Below are 13498 nucleotides of genomic sequence, written 5' to 3' on the forward strand. Positions count from 1 at the left end.
AGAAGCAAGCAGTTTCAGCCCAGATTCCAAGTACATTCTCAGAAGAGAGGAGAACAAAGGGGAGAACAAAATCTTAATTGGGCTGGAGTGTCAAGGGTGCTTTTTTTTTTTTTTAACATCTTTATTGGAGTATAATTGCTTTACAGTGGTGTGTTAGTTTCTGCTTTATAACAAAGTGAATCAGCTATACATATACATATATCCCCATATTCCCTCCCTCTTGCGTCTCCCTCCCTATCCCACCCCTCTAGGTGGTCAAAAAGCACCAAGCTGATCTCCCTGAGCTATGTGGCTGCTTCCCACTAGCTATCTATTTTACATTTGGTAGTGTATATATGTCCATGCCGCTCTCTCACTTCGTCCCAGCTTACCCTTCCCATTCCCTGTGTCCTCAAGTCCATTCTCTAAGTCTGCATCTTTATTCCTGTCAAAAATAACTTCCATTCAGTTTCCAAACTACTGGCTGGTTGAAACTCATTGAGAGCTGTGACTGCAATACAAAGATCTTTGTACCTTTTATAACCCAATGTATGTATTGCGAATATAGGCGTGCAATAAATATGTGCTAAATACTATTTTCTATGTATTCTTTCTTTGTAGTCTCTTCTAGGTTTAAGATTACTACAAAAATATCATGTGATTAATGGGAAATTCCCAGTGTATTTGTGGAAGAGAATTGGTCCTATCAAATACTGGACATCAGAGATAACTGAGTTTTCCCCAGCAAAGGGGATGGCCACACCATGACTCAATAAGCAGCTCTGCAGCTGCTCCTGCAAATCACTCCGTTTCACCATCAGTCTCCTGGCCCCATAAGAGGTAAGGTCACAGGTAACCAGTAAAACATAAAACTTTATGTGGGTTTGGTTGCACTTTATGGAGATAAGCACATGAGCAGAAGCAGTGTGAGGCGCTGGAGCTGAGGCACTACCACAGGTGCTGTTGCAGTTCCTATGTGCTCTGTCTGCCTTGGAAGCTCCATGTAAGCTGGGTAGGCTATGGAAGTGGATTGCCAAATCCCGTACTTCAGGAAGGGAAATCAGGGTCATGCCAAGTGCCCTCTGTGTCCATGTAAGTGTTCTGTTGATGCATTTTAAAACCAGTCATGCTCCTTGCTGGGATTGACCAATTATTTTCCTATTTATTTCTGATTAAGGAGAGCCTACATGAATGTCATCACCTTGCCAAAAAATTCTGGGTCAGAACCAGCCAAGGAGAGCCTTCCAGAGGCAGGCAAGAACCCTCAGCTACTCTCACTTTTTACCTAGCTGGAGGTCAGTGTTGAATTTACAAAGGAAATAGAGTTGGAGCTTGAGGCTTTGCTTATGTTACCTTATTTAATTAATTAGTTAAGTAATAATCCTACATATTCACTGATTGTCTTTCATAGACAGAGTTCTGAGGTCTGAAGTACAATCATGAGTATTGGCCTCAAGAGCTTTATATTCTAAGATAGATAAGAAAGTAGATAAGTGTAACCCAATGTGACAACTGCTATGATTAAAGTTAACGCAATATGCAGGGGGAGCACACTGCAGTGTCACAGCCAAGGATTACTGGATGAGAGAAGATTTTCTAAAGGACACATAAATATTAGCCTCATGAGGAAAGGTCAAGGGGAGTCAGAAACACAAAGGCCTAAGAACCTAGCATGCAGCAAATTCTCAGTCAGTGCTTGTTGGATGAACTATCTTTTCACAATGCAATGCTGCCTCCTATTAATACTGCAGTTTCTTGTAGAGCACTTCAAAACAAATGCCTGTTAGCTCACCTACAAAATGGCTAGGAAAATCCCATCTTTGCTATTCAAACAGCATTGGAACCACCTGGGGACATGTTAGAACCACAGAATTCCAGCCCCCAACCCAGACGAACCACAGTCTGCATTTTAAGATCCCCTGGTGATTCATATACACATTAGGGTTCAAGACTGTGCTGTTCCAAAGGCTTGTCAACCAGTGATGGCCTTCTAGGACAGTGGTTTATAACCTTTGGGAACATCAGACTCTATGGAGAGGACTTTCAAAATGCAGAAATCCAGTTTTTATTCCCTTTTCTTCCACAAAAACCAAATCTTGGGGGCTGGGACCTATGTATCTGCATTTTTAACAAACTTCCCAGGGAACCCTGAGGCCTGTTCTTTGACACAACCTGGTGTTATTTTCTATAGAATACTTTAGGGAAATACGTTAGGGGCCAACCATTTTTCTGTGTGTGTGTGTGTGTGTGTGTGTGTGTGTGTGTCTGTCTGTCTGTCTGTCTGTGTGTGAGACGAAAAGGCAGATCTTCATTGAATGACTTTCTTCCAAGCGATTATGTTATTAACTCTTTTGAGCTTCAAATAACCATACTTTTCAAGGAGACTAGAAGATGAGTTTATGATCATTAAGTGGTTTTTTTTTGCACATTCTTTTATTTTAACTATATAATTTTTATGGTTCTGAAAACAAACATGATCCAAAGTCAAGACTTTCTGGATTAGAAGTGGTGAACATAATATAAGCTAGAATGCTGCTAAAGGCCGCCTATGGGGAAAATTATAATCCACATTTTATCCCTAAGCAGATCATGCAGGCAACTAACTAGCTCTTCAAAACTATTCTATGTAGCCTGCAGCCATATAAAAACTCCAAGTACCATTTGACAGTACTTGTGCTAAATGTATAATGCAAATATAACAACACATTCAAACTTTGATTTACTTCAACTCTCAATATAACTTTTATTCTCTAGCTGGTCATAAAATTTAACATGCTGAAGACAAGGAATTCCCATTTGTTCTTGATTTTCATTTGAAACTAAATATGATGAAATTTTCATTTCTTCTCTATTATTACATAAACCTGAAGCAAAGAAATGGCATTATCAAGCCTTGTTTTATAGGAAAAATGATCTCCACATTAATTAAATTAGTTGAGCATAATATAGCATCTTCTAATATTTGAAGGAAATGGAATAGTCAAATGGCAGATAAATATATTTAAGTATTTTAATGAGTTGAAGTTCAGTATAAAAGCACTTGGTATAACTCAAGCACACTACACAACATCCTCTATAAATTATACTTTTAAAGGAAAAAATAAACCGTATTAATTTCTTCAGACAAGGACTTTACTACTTTTACAAATTGTTTGTAAAAGAAAATTTAAGCAATATTGTCTCCTCCTCTTCCCATGAAACAATTTGGATTTGAATGAAAATATCACATCACTACTTTTTTCAAATGAAATGGTTTGGCACTATCTTTCATAGTAACACAACATCTCTGTTACTGTTTGATCACATTTGTATTTGTTAAGACTCGCTTTCATTCAGAGTTTGCTTTAGAGAGAAATAAAAAGCCTCCATTTTGAAGGCATTCAACCATTCACCAAGTACTGTCTCCAGGAGCGGGTACTGCTCTGGGCTTGCCTTCCCCAGGCTAACTCCGGAGACCAGGAAGAACTTGGCAATTGAACCTAAATCTTAAAAGGCTGGTTATATGACATGCCTTGATAACCACAGAGAATCATCAGGATCCAGAGTGAGAGGGGCACTAAACCCACGAGGATTGATTTCATCCAACAACAAATTATGTATTAAGCATGTAGTATATGCAAGGTACTGTACTCTGAAACATATGAAGATTTTTATGGCAGAGTTCCTGAGCAAAGCTCTCAGAAGTGGAAAGCTGTTGCATTATCTGCTGCAGAATTTAGCCACCAATTTCTTTCATTTATTTGTCCGTCCTTCCTCTCCCCTCTCTCCCTTTCCTCTATCCCCTCCTCCCCTTCCCCTCCTCCTTCTCCCTGCCAATCTCTACCCCCCCACCTCTTTCTCTCTCTCTCTCTCATAATGATGTCTCTTATAAATTCTCCATGGACTACAATTATAGTTGATGGACTCAATCTACTTGTCATTTACAATGGTGTGAAAAGAGGTATCTTATGCTTGAGCCTACATTTAAGATCCATTCTCACAGATTCCTTTATTAACACACTTATATTTGACATGTCTATAGTCGTTGAAACAAAATATACACAGCAAAAGTATAAGACGATGTTATTAGCATATAAGTATATAAGCCAGATGTTCTGTCTGTTCCCCCAAATCAGTGTTTAAAAAATTGAGGGCTTCCCTGGTGGCGCAGTGGTTGAGAGTCCGCCTGCCGATGCAGGGGACATGGGTTCGTGCCTCAATCCAGGAGGATCCCACATGCCGCGGAGCGGCTGGGCCTGTGAGCCATGGCCGCTGAGCCTGTGCATCCAGAGCCTGTGCGCCACAACAGGAGAGGCCACAACAGTGAGAGGCCTGTGTACCGCAAAAAAAAAAAAAAAAAAAAAAAAAAAAAATTGAAATCCATATTAAAATAGGAAAATATAATTGGAGGAAATATGAATTGACACTCCTGCATTAAGAGCTAAGATAGAAACATGAAGAAGACCCAGGCCACAGGGAGCCTGACACTGGTGATAAGTACAATACTGTGCTGTGCTTTATAGAGTCCAAACTGAATTGTGGATTTGATTCCGAAGACTGTAATTATTTGCTAAGAAAATGATGACCATATTATGAAATCTAGATTCTGGCTTGTGTCATATAGGGCTTATATATAAATCTAAGTTCTTTATTCAGTCTCTGTTGTTCAATAATTTAAAAGCCAACCTCAAAAAAAAAAAAAAAAAAAGCCAACCTCTCAGATAAAACGGTATTACTTTCAGTTTTTTAACATTTTACTATGACCCTTTTCACCCCATGCCCTCCATTTAAAAAAAACGTTACTAGATCCACCAGGGGGCAGACAGCAGAAGCAAGAACTACATTCCTGTAGCCTGTGGAACAAAAACCACATTCACAGAAAGATAGACAAGATGAAAAGGCAGAGGGCTATGTACCAGATGAAGGAACAGGATAAAACCCCAGAAAAACAACTAAATGAAGCGGAGACAGGCAACCTTCCAGAAAAGAATTCAGAATAATGATAGTGAAGATGATCCAGGACCTCAGAAAAAGAATGGAGGCAAAGATCAAGAAGATGCAAGAACAGAAACTAACACATCATTGTGAAGCAATTATACTCCAATAAAGCTGTAAAAAAAAAAAAAAAAAAAAGAAGATGCAAGAAATGTTTAACAAAGACCTAGAAGAATTAAAGAACAAACAAACAGAGATGAACAATACAATAGCGGAAATGAAAACTACACTAGAAGGAATCAATAGTAGAATAACAGAGGCAGAAGAACAGATAAGTGACCTGGAAGACAGAATGGTGGAATTCACTGCTGTGGAACAGAATAAAGAAAAAAGAATGAAAAGAAATGAAGACAGCCTAAGAGACCTCTGGGACATTAAATGCGAAAACATTCGCATTATAGGGGTCCCAGAAGGAGAAGAGAGACAGAAAGGACCCGAGAAAATATTTGAAGAGATTATAGTTGAAAACTTCCCTAACATGGGAAAGGAAATAGCCACCCAAGTCCAGGAAGCGCAGAGTCCCATACGGGATAAACCCAAGGAGAAACACACCGAGACACATAGTAATCAAATTGGCAAAAATTAAGACAAAGAAAAATTATTGAAAGCAGCAAGGGAAAAACAACAAATAACATACAAGGGAACTCCCATAAGGTTAACAGCTGATTTCTCAGCAGAAACTCTACAAGCCAGAAGGGGGTGACATGACATATTTAAAGTGATGAAAGGGAATAACCTACAACCAAGATTACTCTACCCAGCAAGGATCTCGTTCAGATCCGATGGAGAAATCAAAAGCTTTACAGACAGCAAAAGCTGAGAGAATTCAGCACCACCAAACCAGCTCTACAACAAATGCTAAAGGAACTTCTCTAACACAAGAGAAGAAAAGGACCTACAAAAACAAACCCAAAACAATTAAGAAAATGGTAATAGGAACATACATATTGATAATTACCTTAAACATGAGTGGGTTAAATGCTCCAACCAAAAGATACAGGATTGCTGAATGGATACAAAAACAAGACCCATATATACACTGTAAAAAACACAAACACATGGAGGCTAAACAATACATTACTAAATAACCAAGAGATCACTGAAGAAATCAAAGAGGAAATCAGAAACTACCTAGAGACAAATGACAACGGAAACACTATGATCCAAAATCTATGGGATGTAGCAAAAGCAGTTCTAAGAGGGAAGTTTATAGCAATACAAACCTACCTCAAGAAACAAGAAAAATCTCAAACAATCTAACCTTACACCTAAAGGAACTAGAGAAAGAAAAACAAAGCCCAAAGTTAGCAGAAATCATAAAGATCAGAGCAGAAATAAATGAAATAGAAACAAAGAAAACAATAGCAAAGATCAATAAAACTAAAAGCCGGTCCTTGGAGAAGATAAACAAAATTGATACACCATTAGCCAGACTCACCAAGAAAAAGAGGGAGAGGATTCAGATCAATAAAATTAGAAATGAAAAAGGAGAAGTTACAATGGACACCACAGAAAGACAAAGCATCCTAAGAGACTACTACAGGCAACTCTATGCCAATAAAATGGACAACATGGAAGAAATGGACAAATTCTTAGAAAGCTATAACCTTCCAAGACTGAACCAGGAGGATATAGAAAATATGAAGAGACAAATCACAAGTAATGAAATTGAAACTGTGATTAAATTCTTCCAACGAACAAAAGTCCAGGACCAGAAGACTTCACTGGTGAATTTTAGTCAAATATTTAGAGAAGAGCTAACACCCATCCTTCTCAAACTCTTCCAAGAAATTGCAGAGGAAGGAACACTCCCAAATGCATTCTATGAGACCATCATCACCCTGATACCAAAACCAGACAAAGATACTACAAAAAAAGAAAATTACAGACCAATATCACTGATGAATATAGATGCAAAAATCCTCGACAAAATATTAGCAAACAGAATCTAACAACACATTAAAAGGATCATACACTATGATCAAGTGGGATTTATCCCAGGGATGCAAGGATTCTTCAATATACACAAATCAATGTGATATACCATATTAACAAAATGAAGAATAAAAACCATATGATCATCTCAATAGATGCAGAAAAAGCTTTTGACAAAATTCAACACCCATTTATGAAAGTGGGCATAGAGGGAACTTACGTCAACATAATAAAGGCCTCCAGAAAGTGGGCATAGAGGGAACCTACGTCAACATAATAAAGGCCATATATGACAAACCCACAACAAACATCATTCTCAATGGTGAAAAACTGAAAGCATTTCCTCTAAGATCAGGAACAAGACAAGAATGTCCACTCTCGCCACTATTATTCAACATAGTTTTGGAAGTCCAACATAGTTTTGGAAGTTTGGGGAATGTAAATTGATACAGCCTCTATGGAGAACAGTATGGAGGTTCCTCAACATAGTTTTGGAAGTCCTAGCCATGGCAATCAGAGAAGAAAAAGAAGTAAAAGGAATACAAATTGTAAAAGAAGAAGTAAAACTGTCAGTGTTTGAAGATGACATTCTCTATACATAGAGAATCCTAAGATGGCACCAGAAAACTACTAGACCTAATCAATGAATTTGGTAAAGTTGCAGGATACAAAATGAATGCACAGAAATCTCTTGCATTCCTATACACTAATGATGAAAAATCTGGAAGAGAAATTAAGGAAACACTCCCATTTACCATTGCAACAAAAAGAATAAAATACCTAGGAATAAACCTACCTAGGGAGACAAAAGATCTGTATGCAGAAAACTATAAGACACTGATGAAAGAAATTAAAGATGATACCAACAGATGGAGATATATACAATGTTCTTGGATTGGAAGAATCAATATTGTGAAAATGACTATACTATCCAAAGCAATCTACAGAGTCAATGCAATCCCTATCAAGTTACCAATGGCATTTTTTATGGAACTAGAACAAAAAATCTTAAAATTTGTATGGAGACACAAAAGACCCCTAATAGCCAAAGCAGTCTTGAGGGCAAACAACGGAGCTGGAGGAATCAGACTCCCTTACTTCAGACTGTACTACAAAGCTACAGTAATCAAGACAACATGGTACTGGGACAAAAACAGAAATATAGATCAATGGAACAGGATAGAAAGCTCAGAGATAAACCCACGCACCTATGGTCAACTAATCTATGACAAAGGAGGCAAGGATATACAATGGAGAAAAGACAGTCTCTTCAATAAGTGGTGCTGGGAAAACTGGACAGCTACATCTAAAAGAATGAAATTAGAACACTCCCTAACACCACATACAAAAATAAACTCAAAATGGATTAGAGACCTAAATGTAAGACTGGACACTATAAAACTCTTAGAGGAAAACATAGGAAGAACACTCTTTGACATAAATCACAGCAAGATCTTTTCTGATCCACCTCCTAGAGAAATGGAAATAAAAACAAAAATAAACAAATGGGACCTAATGAAACAAAAGCTTTTGCAAAGCAAAGGAAACTACAAACAAGACAAAAAGACAACCCTCAGAATGGGAGAAAATATTTGCAAACGAATCAACGGGCAAAGGATTAATCTCCAAAATACATAAACAGCTCATGCAGCTCAATATCAAAATAACAAACAACCCAATCCAAAAATGGGCAGAAGACCTAAATAGACATTTCTCCAAAGAAGATGGCCAAGAAGCAAATGAAAAGGTGCTCAACATCTCTAATTATCAGAGAAATGCAAATGAAAACTACAATGAGATATCACCTCACACCAGTTAGAATGGGCATCATCAGAAAATCTACAAACAACAAATGCTGGAGAGGGTGTGGAGAAAAGGGAACCCTCTTGCACTGTTGGTGGGAATGTAAATTGATACAGCCACTATGGAGAACAGTATGGAGATTCCTCAAAAAACTAAAAATAGAATTACCATATGACCCAGCAATTCCACTACTGGGCATATACCCATAATTCAAAAAGACACATGCACCCCAATGTTCATTGCAGCACTATTTACAATAGCCAGGTCATGGAAGCAACCTAAATGTCCATCGACAGACGAATGGATAAAGAAGATGTGGCACATATATACAATGGAATATTACTCAGCCATAAGAAGGAATGAAATTGGGTCATTTGTAGAGACGTGGATGAATCTAGAGACTGTTGTACAGAGTGAAGTAAGTCAGAAAGAGGAAAACAAATATCGTATATTAACACATATATGTGGAACCTAGAAAAATGGTACCGATGAGCCGGTATGCAGGGCAGAAGTTGAGACACAGATGTAGAGAACAAATGTTTGGACACAAAGGGGGGAAAGCAGCGGTTGGGGGGTGAGGGGTGGGATGAATTGGGCTATTGGGATTGACATGTATACACTGATGTGTATAAAATGGATAACTAATAAGAACATGCAGTATAAAACAAACAAACAAACAAAAACTAATACTAAACTTTCTTTGGGTTATTTGTATGGAAATATGTTAATATAAATGTTTCAGACATTACATGAAATTTCTAAAATTCTTATATGTTCTGGTATAATGTTATAAGTCATAATTCTAATTATTACTTTAAAATGTATATCTCAGAAATAACTAAATTTCCTTGTCAATTGCATTATTATGAACTTTCATCAAATCTTTAACCATGGTCACTTTTAAGTCTTTTGTCATTTACATACAGTTCTGGGTGTACTCTGATGCTTTTGCAAATATGTTCTTATAAAAGCGTTTCATCTTCAAGGAATTCATGGAAAAGACTCTGACAAGTACAGGTTTCTGGTAACTGACTATACTGCTGAACTGAATGAATAGTCATTTTCAGAACTCCAATGGAAAACTGATGAATTCATAAAAGTGCTAACAAAAGCTCAAGATTAAAAAAATTAATTACATGGGACTGAGTGAACTGATGAGGATGATTATAATTTTTGTGGCTTTCTGTTTGAATTAAAAAAAAAAAATCCCACAAGGATTCAGGCAAAAAATATACAAATCAATTTTCACTGCAAAGTAAAAGAGCTGTTACAGTGGAGGATTACTGGACTGAATGTCAGTATTATGACGTAGTATGAGTATGTTTCGTGTTTGGTGAATGCAATCATTGTTGCTTTTATTGTGGTCATCCATTTACAATGCTTGGTGTTAGTTTATTTATCTCTTGTAAAAATAAAATACTGTGTGTGTGTGGGAAAAAAAAAGTTACTAGTATTGGATTGGCCAAAAAGTTCCTTCTGTTTTTAAGTAAAATAAAAGACACATTTTTCATTTTCGCAGAGCTTTATTGAAAAATATATTCACTGTTTTGTTCCACTACCTTCTCCCATTTTTCAGGCAACTTCATAATTCCATCTTCCCAAAATTTATCTTTTTGAACAAAGAACTGTTCCAGGTGCCTTTTACAGTCTTCCAGGGAATTGAAATTTTTTCCATTAAGAGAATTTTGTAAAGACTGAAATAAACGGAAATCCGAAGGTGCAGTGTCTGGTTAATATGGCGGATGAATCAGAACATCCCAGCCAAGCTGTAACTGTTCTTGCCTAGTCATCAAAGAAACATACGGTCTTGCGGTATCCTGATGGAAGAGTATGCGTTTTCTCTTGACTAATTCCAGATGCTTTTCGTCGAGTGCTGCTTTCAGTTGGTCTAATTGGGAGCAGTACTTGTTGGAATTAATCATTTGGTTTTCCGGAAGGAGTTCATAATAAAGTACTCTCTTGCAATCCCACAATATACACAACATCACCTTCTTTGGATGAATATCGGCATTTGGTGTGGTTGGTGGTGGTTCATTTTGCTTGCCCCACAATCTCTTCCGTTCCACATTATTGTACAGCACCCACTTTTCATCACCCATCACAATTTGTTTTAAAAATGGAACGTTTTTGTTACGTTTAAGTAGAGAATCACATGCGGAAATATGGTCAAGAAGGTTTTTTTCGCTTAACTTATGTGGAACCTAAACATCAAAGCGATGAATATAACCAAGCTGGTGCAAATGATTTTCAGTGTTTGACTGGATATTTTGAGTATGTCGGCTATCTCTCGCGTGATATAACATTGACTGTTCTCAATATCTCGATTTGATTGCTGTCAACTTCAACTGGTCTACCTGACCGTGGAGCATCGTCCAGCGAGAAATCTCCAGCGTGAAACTTCGCAAACTACTTTTGACACATTCGATCAGTCTCAGCACCTTCTCCGTACACTGCACAAATCTTTTTTTGCGTTTTTACCTTTCTTGATATAATAAAGCATAATATGCCGAAAATGTTGCTTTTTTCCTTCCATCTTCAATATTAAAATGGCTACACAGAAATTCGCCAATTTTGATGTTTTTTTTTAAAATGCACACTGATATGACAGCTGTCACAATACAGTCTAACAAAATTGTTTTGAATAAATTAAGACAACTAAGCACTAGTAGAGCCATCTTATGGAAAGAACTGAACGAACCTTTTGGCCAACCCAATAAAATAGGCGTGTGCCTTCTCATATACCTTTGGGTTTTTGGTTTGTATTAGGAATTTTCTGGGTCCTCCTTATCTCTTTTTTCGTGTGTGTGTGTGTGTGTGTGTGTGTGTGTGTGTGTGTGAAGAGAAATGTCTATAAGCCGCTTGACAGTAGACATGACATCTTTCTACCTGGTACAAAAAGCCAAATGCACTTCCTAATGTGATGTCTATTAGCCTTAGAAGCCCACAAATGCAATTAAAAAACATTAAAATGGTGAAGCAACAAGGCAAGATATCAAGGGGACCAGAAGAAATATGAACTAATGTAGGTGGCCACAAAAATTGTTATAAGCATACAGTAAAGGAAAGCCTGGTAGATAATAAATGTAGATTGAAAGACAAATGGTAATTAGGGAAACAGTGTCTGTGTGTTGTAATACGCTGGCTACAGCAGATTACCCTAGCTCTCATAGCTAAATGGAAAAGCTATTAACATAATGGAGCAGATGTATCTGTTACAAAATAAAATATTACAAGTATTATAAAGAAAATTAAAAAATAAACAACAATCTTGTTTTGGGGGGATTACCTAAAATTCAATTTATTGTTTTATATACAGATATTAGTGATGTTCAGTAGGTCTTTAATTTATTAGTTTCTCCTTTGATATTGACATTTTTTGATAGAATAAGTATGTCAGATTGTGAGGTGGTCATATTTTTTCCCAAAACACATTCCTTTATTTTCCTTGTAAAACTGCCTAAGAACTGGGCAGTCATATGATTTCTCTAAGTATATCCTAAGGCTTCCATGAGCATTCCTAGAGCTTACAGCCAAAGAAATAGTCCTGGAATTTCAGATATTAAAACTTTCTTCACAGCCAGAAATTTCTGTGATATTTGGGTCATTGCACACAAATTTACTGGATAATTTGTATTCTAGTAAAAGACCTATGTAGTCCACTTCTGCTCCTAAGAGTATTCATTGTGCTACCTTTTTGATGAACACTCTGATTCCATCTTGAACAACTTCTTCATCAGAATCTTTTGTCTTCATATATTGTAAAGTATAAAAAAAGGCAATGGTTAGAACATCAACTTTCACACCTTCATGTTCAGTCTTAACTTTAAGAAGTTGTTTTTTTAAAAAAAAAAAAAGTTTTTTGTTTTTTAATTAATTAATTTATTTTTGGCTGCATTGGGTCTTTGTTGCTGCGCGCGGGCTTTCTCCAGTTACAAAGAGCGGGGGCTACTGTTTGTTGTTGTGTGCAGGCTTCTCATTGCGGTGGCTTCTCTTGTTGCGGAGCACGGGCTCTAGGCGCGCGGGCTTCAGTAGTTGTGGCTCGTGGGCTCAAGAGCGCAGACTCAGTAGTTGTGGTGCTCGGGCTTAGTTGCTCCATGGCATGTGGGATCTTCCCAGACCAGGGCTCAAATCTGTGTCCCCTGCATTGACAGGCGGACTCCCAAACACTGCGCCACGAGGGAAGCCCTTAACTTTAAGTTTTGTGTTGTTTACTGCTGATAGCGTCAGGGTGAGTGTGGCCTGAGTGGGTTGCTGCTTCCCCTTCCCCTCAGCTCAGATCTTCTTCTTGCTAAGGAAGACGACATCTTTGCCTTTCTGGTGCCCCAGAGACTCTGGCTAAAAGCTCAGTCAACCCAGATTCCCTCCATAGATAGACAGTGGGCCAATGCATTTTTTTTTTTTTTTTTTTGCTATCAAACAATTTATTCTCTTTGTAGAACATAATAATTATATTTGCTGAATGCTCCAACTGGATATGTGTTCCTAGACTAGCTTGGTGTTAATGTTATTTCAAAACAATTATTTGGTTATTCTCAGCAATGTTATCTGCACATATTGTTTTCCAAAGGTAGATATTTATTTTCCATTTTAAAACTTGCCTTGGTTATAAAGAAAAGTAATTTTTAATAGATCTAGAAACTGGCAGACCTGGGAACACTGACTCCTAAGTCAGAAATGGAGAAAGCCAAGAAGCAACATAATTTGCTCTGTAGAATTCCCTAAAGACTCAGGAATTTGTGGAAACAGTTCCCTCTTGAAGTAAGGATGAGGGTAGGGATGAAAACAGCAAGGCTAGTTTAAAAAAAAG

General features: G+C 37.4%; 1 protein-coding gene and 1 long non-coding RNA gene across 4 annotated transcripts in view; one reads left to right on the forward strand and one right to left on the reverse strand.

Annotated features, from left to right (window-relative positions):
• Window positions 1-13498, forward strand: part of LOC115857176 (uncharacterized) — a 190033-nt gene that overhangs the window by 162488 nt on the left and 14047 nt on the right. The window contains exon 5 of the long non-coding RNA XR_009563945.1: window positions 601-819. This is a non-coding gene — a long non-coding RNA (uncharacterized lncRNA). The remainder of the gene's footprint in view (window positions 1-600; window positions 820-13498) is intronic.
• SYNPO2 (synaptopodin 2) overlaps window positions 1-13498 on the reverse strand; it is a 172367-nt gene that overhangs the window by 49668 nt on the left and 109201 nt on the right. The gene's annotated exons all lie outside the window — the stretch shown is intronic.

This window comes from Globicephala melas, chromosome 5, assembly GCF_963455315.2.
Source record: "Globicephala melas chromosome 5, mGloMel1.2, whole genome shotgun sequence".
NCBI classification, from domain to species: domain Eukaryota; kingdom Metazoa; phylum Chordata; class Mammalia; order Artiodactyla; family Delphinidae; genus Globicephala; species Globicephala melas.